Source organism: Vombatus ursinus, unplaced genomic scaffold (genome assembly GCF_900497805.2).
Source record: "Vombatus ursinus unplaced genomic scaffold, bare-nosed wombat genome assembly UNPS02014167.1, whole genome shotgun sequence".
In the NCBI taxonomy this organism is placed as follows: Eukaryota; Metazoa; Chordata; class Mammalia; order Diprotodontia; family Vombatidae; genus Vombatus; species Vombatus ursinus.
In genome coordinates, this window is record NW_020953945.1 from 740,357 (window position 1) to 747,946 (window position 7,590).

Sequence of the window (7,590 nt, forward strand, 5' to 3'; positions counted from 1 at the left end):
CTGACATTCCCTGTTCTGAGGCCCCTCCCAGCCCTGACATTCCCTGTCCTAAAGCCCCTCCCAGCTCTGACATTCCATATTCTCAGGTCCCTCCCAGCCCTGACATTCCCTGTTCTCTGTTTCTTCCCAATTTACCCTTCCACATTTTAGGCTCCAGGACCTCCTCCATCTCAGGGCTGCAGTAGCTTTCTCAGGACCCTCTGGGAGAACAGACCTTCACGGTGTGTCTGTGGAGTGGTCAAAGTTACTGCTTTCCTGTCCTCAGGGTCACAGTTAATCACCAAGCTGTGCCGGCAGCCTGGAACAGGTGATTAACTTTGTGCCAGGCAGGCAATCTCGCTGATCTCTCTCACTGTCTAAGGCCTGCCGTGGTCACTGGCGTCTTAGGCTCCTACCTCAGCCAGGCTTTGGCCCCCAGCCAGGGCAAGGACCGCAATGACAGGAAGCCCTGGGGGAATGGCCACTTTCTCAGTGCCCCTCCATCAAAGGCCACCTCCTGCCTGCTTTCAGTTTCACAGAGGTCAGCGTGGCCTTGGCGAAGTAGGTAGGGGCAGCTCATTCATTCGACAGCATTGCCTGGGTAAAGCGGTGGTTATTGGGTATGGGTCCAGCCTCATCTGGGGGACGGGAGAGGGGGATTAGGGCAGGGACAGGCCGACGGACCCTGGCAGTAGAAAGTGAGACCCAGCTCCGATACTCAGACCCACCTGTGAGTCCTTGGGCAAATCATTCAATTTCTCTGAAATCCATGTCATAAAGTAGTATAATCTTAGCTCAAGAGCTGGAGAGGACCTTAAGTTAAGTGACTTGCCCAGGGTCACTCAGCTAGTAAGTGTCTGAGGCCAGATTGGAACTCTGGTTTCCCTAACTCCAGGCCCCGCGCTCTATCCACTGCACCTGGTAGCTGTCTACTCTAATAGGGGAAACAATACGTATAGAGGAGTGGTGACTTGGGAAGAGGGACTTTGGCCCGTAGAGTTAGGGGATGGAGAGTGGGGCCACGGGAAGGAGATTGACACAGCCCAACCAGGCACAGTGGCACAGAGGGTTTGATTGTGGTTCTGGTTCCAAGGCAGGAGAATCAGAGAGGAAAGCATCCATAGGGGCTGCCAGATGATTGTCAAGGAGGCTCAGAATGAGGGGCCAGGAGTCACAGCTAAAAAGTAAGTCTCTGAGGTCTTCCTGAACACTATGCATTATACAGACTGCCTTCATCTGTAAAATGGGGACAATAATAGACAGTCTGGTGCAAAGGAAAAAGCATTCTTCCTTGAGTCAGAGGATCTGAGTTCAAATCAAGCTGCTGATACTCCCTATGTGGCCTTACACAAGTCCTCTCACCTCCCTGGGCCTCAGTTTCCCCATCTGTAAAATGAGAGGATTGGCCCCAGTGGCCTCTCAGGCCTCTTCCAGCTCGAGATCCTGTGAGGATGTTTGAGGATGGGATCTCAGCAGTCATTCCACAAGTATTTTTTTTTTTTTTAAGCAAGGATAGTTTTATTTTTGTCTTCTGGCTCCAGTATCTAGTAACTAATACATGCTTGTTGCTTGAGTGAGTGATCGATGTGATGATCCTGTCCATTCTGCAGTCCCAGCCAGTCATCTGGGACACTCTGGATCTAGGCAGAGATGCCCCTGCCACACTCTACAACGCTCATCTGCCAGAGGAGTTGGGATCTCCTGTGGGAGAGCATTCCCTCCAGTGATTCAGATTGCAGCCCATCCATATCTGCTCACCCTGCTCTCCGCCTTGTCTTTAAAACCTTAATGCCAGATGATAAAAATTAAGGAGACAGGGTAGCACAGTGTGAGGAATACTGATTCTGGTGTCAGAGGCCCTGGGTTCAAATCCCGCCTTCGACACTAACTGTATGACCCCTGGGCAAGTCACTTAAGCTGGCTGGGCCTCAGTTTCCTCATCTGTAAAATGAAGAGCTGGTCTTTGTGGCCTCTGAGGTCTCTTCCAGCTTTAGAGCAGTGATGCCATGAATATGGAGTTTGCCACATTGGCATTTGCTTCAGTGATTCCCCGTGGTCAGCAGAGTGACGTCCAACCTCAGCACTGCATGGACTGGCCGTGGAACTGGGAAGACTTGGGTGGAATCCTTCCTCAGACGTTTAATAGCTTTTTGACCTTTGGAAAGCCCTTGCCTCGGTTTCCTCATGCACAAAATGAAGGCACTAGACTAAATCAGGTCCCTTCTAGCTTTAAACCTGTGAGCCCCTGATCTGCCAGTAAGTCTTCCATGTGGGGTCCACCCACCGCGCTGATAGCCTTCCTCTGGGTCTCCTGACATTGAGATACCTGGAGAGCACTCAGGCCGTCCCTCACGCCCGGTATGTGACTAAGCCAGCAATTTTCTTATATTGATCTTAGTACGTAACAAATCCTAACAGGATCACACCCACCATACCCCTTTCCTTGAGTGACCCTCACCACACGTTCTCTTCATTATTCGTACTATAAAATCCTGGCTTGGGCAGTCCCATCAGAAGGAGCCCCTCCAGCTTGGGCATGCAAGAGGTGGGACTCTGAGCAGGGAGAATTTAAAATTCCCGATCTGCCAGCTTGGGATTTGTAATGAACTGGACAGCCAATGAGCCATTCGTCAAGGGAAGTAAATGAAATTCAGTTTTGGCCGGTAATACTGAAAAATTCCTTTGGATTTGCACAAAAGGTGACCAAGGCCCCCTTCCAATTTAATTGAGGCTGGGGAACCTTTATGTCAGGCTATAAAAGTTAAATTACAATTCCCCTCTCTCTCCAGCAGACATTTTTCAGTCCAATCTCCCAGTTAAATAAAAGCCACTGGCAGCTGTGGTGGACAGCAGGAATCATTTGCTATTATCAAAGACAAGGCAGCAAAGCCTCTGTGTGTGGAGGTCAGCTCGTTGTAGATGCTGGGTTTGTAGCAAGGTGACCTTCTGGACCCTCATCCCAACCTCAGGGGCCTTGAGGGGGCAGGGGAAGGATGCTAGGTCTGAATGCAGAGAGTTCCTGAATGGGTGACCTTGGACAGGTCACTTACCCCCTCTCTCGGCTGCAGTATGCTCATTTGAAAAGTAAGGGGACCAGACTAAGCACTTTCTCAGCTTCAAACCTGTGAGATGGCTGGGACACTGAGCCTCCGTTTCCTTGTCTGGCATGGAAGGGAGGAACGGTGAAATAAGCTGTGGGACATGAATAGAATGTTGGAATGTAAGCTTTTTAAGAGTGTGTGTACCCCCTGGCAACCACCAAGTGCCTGGCACATAGTAGGTGTTTTAAATAAGTGCCAATTGAGGTTTTTTTCTTTCTCTTTTTCCCCATTGTTATAAAGGATGGCTCTCTGAGAACGGGAGGGTAGAGGAATATGTTGGGAAATAGAATCCATGCAAAACAAAGGCAACTGATAAAAAATTAAATTAAGAAAGCAGAGGCTGGGTTGGATCATGTCTGATGTCATTTTATGCCTGCAAATTCTATGATCCTGCAATGTGTGCTCTGTTATAGCGATGGTGGTAAGGGGTGTGAATACGCTGGCATATAGATGAGTGAATAGTCCAGAGTGTGTGTGTGTGCGTGTGTGTGTGTGTGTATGTGTGTGCGTGTGTGTGTGTGTGTGTGTGTGTACACTAGGGGGTATGGATGTAGGGATGGTAAACATTTATCCTGTGCCTCGCAGAAGCAACGTATATCTGGGTAGGTGTGAACACAGAATGAATGCACTAGCTAGTGGGGTGGGAAGACCCCAGGCAGCTCGGTGACCCAGTATGGAGGACATGTTCAAATCTGGCCTCGCTAGCTGTGTGACTTGGTTAAGCTGCTGTCTGACTCAGTTTCCTCATCCATGAAGTCGGGATCATTAGAGCCCAGCTCCCAGGGCTATTGTGAGGACCAAAATGTGGTAACAATTATAAAGCGCTGGGCGGAAGTCTCGTGTGTGCCATTGGGAGGGAATGCCAGTGAATGCCCGGGGGCGCACAAGCCTGGAGCTGTTCCTGGGGGGCATTGGGAGGTCTGGCTAGGGGGAGCTGCATTTGATACATGAACGATGACTCTCTTAGAATAACTTGGGTGTGATTTTTTAAGCCCGTTGGCCTGGCTGATGCTTTAAAAGCCAGGCTGTGGCTGACAGCCCCTATGGATGCATCCGGACGTCTTCACTTCCCCTCTCATGTAATATTGGCATGCTGTTTCCTGGCACTCACTGCTCATCCCTGGCGTCCGTTGATGAACAGACCTGTCTCCACTCCCAAGGTCTCTGCTGGGGAGGGAGAGAGAGCCATTTGTGGAGATGGCCAGGAAGCTCTCCCCGGCCTTGGCCCAAAGCCCACACCACTTTATCTACCCCTTTTGTGAAGAAGGCTAGACTGGTTTGTGTGGGGGAGGGGAAAGAGCCCAGCACGTGAGCGATCCGGGCGCAGCCTTTGCTGATCCCCCTGGATAGGTCTCTCTCTCTCTCTTCCTGCAGATTTTCCAGGCTGTGTCCCTCCAGGAGAATGCAAGCTCGACAAGGGCTGGGATGCTTTGTTTCCATTTTTTCTAGCCCTGATACCGACACAGAACCTGGGCACAGGGCAGGCAATTAACCAATGCTTGCTGGAGTGAATCGAGCTGGATTGCCCCCGTCACTCTCCTCTCAGGGCTTCAGTTTCCCATGTGTACAGCGGGGGAATTGGGCTGCACGGTCACAAAGGTCCCTCACAGCTCTTCATTCTGTGGCTCAGTGATCCTTTCCTTTGTTCTGAGTCCCACAGTCCTTCACTCGGGCATGCACCATCTTCCCTAACTCTCTTAAGTTCTGTGGATGCATCGATGCATGGGTGATTGGGTGGGTGGGGATGGTGTGGGTGGATGGATAATGAGATGGATGGATGGATAGATGGATGATTGGTTGTGGGGATGGATGGTTGGATGGGCAAATGGATGGATAGATGGATGAATGAATGAATAGATAGAGAAGGGGGTGGATGGATGGGGAGGTGATTTGGTAGACAGGCGATTGGATGGATGGATGTAGATGATGATAATTCCTCACGAGAGGCAGTGTAGTATAATGGTTAGAGATACTGGTTAGAGAGCTAGCTTGAAGTCATGACGTCCTGTCTCTCTGACATTTCATAGCTGGGTAACAATGGGCAAATTATTCTGCCTCTTAGTGCCCCCAGACAGCTCCCTAAGACCAAGTTTTGGATGAAGTGCCAGTTCGCCCCAGTGAAAGTAGTTTGCACTCTGGGACTTCCCATGTGAGTGACACGTTGGACTCAGTTCTCCATATCCTCACAGCGTAGTCTTTCCGAAGTGCTTTCACGTTCAAGGCTGTCACGTTTCGGGGGGAGGAGTGTTTTGTGTCCCCAACGCATGGCACACAGGTCCTGGCACACAGTCGGTGGAGACTGAGGCAAATTGTTGTTGCTTCCATGTACCCCATTCACGGCCGGCCCTTTTGAGATAAATAAGACGACCGTGCCCTTTTTTCTAGGGCTTGAAAGCCAATCCCGTAAGCCCTGGGTGCCACCAGGCAGCTCTCCAAGACTGTAAGTGGCAGAGAAGGAAGGTGCTTACCTGAGATGGTGGATGGAGTTTGCTTACGTGGGAATTCCCCATACCAATAAAATCACAGGACCGTCCCTACCCTTAGGTGGCTTCCTCATACCATCCCTGGGTCTTCCCAGGGTTGTATTCTATGTACGTTTTACAGAAGAAGAAACTGAGGCATGGAAAGGAGGAACTTACCTGAATCACTCCATCATATAAAGCACCTACTATGTGTCAAGTCCTGTCCTGGGCTCTGGGAATACAAACACAATGAATGAAACAATCCCTACTCATTACCTCTGAAGGGAAAAACAGTCAAGATATGCATATGCGTAACAAGTTGATGAAGTAGGAGAATAAAAGTAAATGTCCCTAAATTTGGTCATTACCAGGTGGTTTGGGCGGAGGGGTGGGGATCCAGAAGGGCCGTGTGTTGAAGGGGCTGCTCGCGCTCCAACATGGAGGAGGAGGGGCTGCAGAGGTGGGCTGGGGAGGGAACACACTTAGAAAGTAAGAGGGTTGGAGCAGACCACCTCCGGGGCCCCTCTCGCTCTGTGGGGAGAAGTGATCCTTGGAGTCAGACTGGGAGGCTCAGAGCTTCCACGCTGGAAGGGACCTTCGAGGCTGTTATCGTCATTATTGGGCAAAGCATCGGCACTTGGCAAATGCTTGTTGACTGACTGATGGTAGCGGGATGCGGGGCTCCAACTAGCCCACCGTCTGTGTTCTTCCTTATTACCTTAACAAATTTCATCCCACTCCCCGCTTTTCCTATGCCACTACACCCAGGCCAGTCTCTCCCATTAGAATGTGAGCCCCTTGAGGGCAGGAATCTGGTTTTGCCTTTCCTTCCATCAAGAGCTTAGCATAGTGCCTGGCACACAGTAGGTGTTTAATCAATGCTTGATTTAATTCAGCACCCAGTGTGTCCAAAGCCTTGAGTTCTGTGCATAGGATGCAAAGATAGAGAGGTTCCTTCGCCAGCCTGACAGACACGCAGTGGCTTCCTCTTTGCCTTGCCCAAAGTCTCCATGGCTATACCTGGCCAAAGGGTGGGGAACCCCCGTCCTCTGGGCCTAATTGCAAGGGCCAGGCTAGTATCTGCAGCAGATTGGAGAGCTGGGCCAAAGATGGCGTTTGCCAGCTCAGAAGGAGGTAGGCCTGTTCAGCCTGATATTCAGCTGACCTGCTCCTTCTGGTCAAGCCTGGTTAATCCACTTCCTGTGTGGTCCCTCCAGCCACTAGGTTCTGAGATGAGAAGAATTTGGTGGAAAGAGCCCTGGAAGCCCAGGGTTCTAGTCTCAGGGTCACCCTCAACCAAAGGAGGGGTCGAAATAGAGCAGTGCTTCTCAGAGTTTGGCCCGAGGGTTCCTGGGGGTCCGAGAGACCCTCCTCAGGCAGTCTGAGAGATGAAAACTATTTTCATAATAATACTAAGGTATTATTTGCCAACTAAAACACTCCTCCCTTTAATTTAATCAGAACAATAGATTGCAACAGATCAGAGAAGCAAAGCAGATGGGAGAACCCAGCTGCCTTCTCTTAATCAGATGTTAAAGAGGTTTGCTAAAGTCTTCTCGCTAATTTGTGTGCGTTGGAAAAGGTAGTTCTTTTTCATAGAATTTGTTATATGTGTGAGCATGTAATGGGTCCTGGCTCTTCTAAAAGGAATGAATAAAATACAGATTTTAAACTGTATTAGCTTTATTTTCTAATATGGTAAATATTAATAGAGATAACTCATATCAACAAAAGTTCTTTGGGATCATCAATAATTTTTAAGAATATAAAGGGTCGGGGCAGCTAGGGGGCACAATGGATAGAGCACCGGCCCTGAAGTCAGGAGGACCTGAGTTCAAATGCGGCCTCAGACCAAACACTTGACACTAGATATGTGACCCTGGGCAAGTCACTTAATCCCAATTGCCTAAAAAAAGAAAAACGAAAAGGAAAAAAAGAATATAAAGGGTCCTGAAACCGAAAAGTTTGAGAGCTGCCAGGCTAGATGATTTTAAAGGACCTTCCCAGCCCTGACATCCCCTGTCCTGAGGCCCCTCCCAGCCCTGACA

The 7,590-nt window shown here is 49.8% G+C and overlaps 1 long non-coding RNA gene across 1 annotated transcript in view; it reads left to right on the top strand.

Moving 5' to 3' along the window:
- The window catches only part of LOC114041117, a 219,296-nt gene that overhangs the window by 194,379 nt on the left and 17,327 nt on the right, over positions 1-7,590 (top strand). The window lies entirely within an intron of this gene.